This window comes from Lactuca virosa, chromosome 9, assembly GCF_052849685.1.
Source record: "Lactuca virosa cultivar CGN04683 chromosome 9, Lactuca_virosa_CGN04683_v6, whole genome shotgun sequence".
NCBI lineage: Eukaryota > Viridiplantae > Streptophyta > Magnoliopsida > Asterales > Asteraceae > Lactuca > Lactuca virosa.
The window spans coordinates 184,928,085-184,928,930 of record NC_136434.1 but is presented as its reverse complement, the minus strand read 5'-3'; positions in this window follow the sequence as shown (position 1 = coordinate 184,928,930).

Sequence of the window (846 nt, the reverse complement as noted above, 5' to 3'; positions counted from 1 at the left end):
TCAGACATCTATGATCTTCCCAAATCTCTTGGAACTTTACTTCCTCCAGCTCCTCCAACTATTCTCCCTAACCCACAAGTTCAAGGTCACTCAAGCCCTAATGGCAAGCAAGGTCTATGTGTGATCACATCTTAGAGATGAAGTCACATATTGACAAGCCGGGAGAGTTGGGTTTCAAAGTCTTGAGAAAGTTGGATGTTCAATCACTTTCTAAGTCACATAGTGAGTTCCTTTGGGACTACTATGATACAGACTATGACATGAACCTTAATGATCATATCTATTTGCTTGGTGCTGCTGAATCAACAATGATTTGGAACGATAGTGAAGCAAATTTGATTAGAAGATCAACTTCCCAAAAACTTTATGGACAGTGACAATGGTGACACTGGAAATCCAGAAAAAGCATTCTCTTCCCAATGGAAAGGGATTGGCCATAGTCAACCCGGTTGACCAAATGGTAAAGAGAAAGGCTAAGTCTGAGATAGTCCCATTACCAAAGGGTCCATATGTTTATTTTGCCAAAGGAAGGGGCGTTGATTGCAAAGCTGCCAAATTTACCTAACGATGTTAAAGTCAATAAGTTTGACTCTACATCAGGTAGAGCCCATTATCTAACTCTGTTAAGTTCTATTCTGAGATCCTCATTACATGATGTGACTGGGTCACATGTTGATGTTTTAAGAATCAAAGAATAGAGAGAAATCTTAAAGGAAGTATATGCTGATTCTGATCACGAAGGTGGATTTCGATCGCATCAGAATTTTGAGCAGTTGCTTAAGAAGTTATGATATATTGCTAAGGAATAGATAACAACAATTTTCCATGTGGATTGTAAGGATAAGT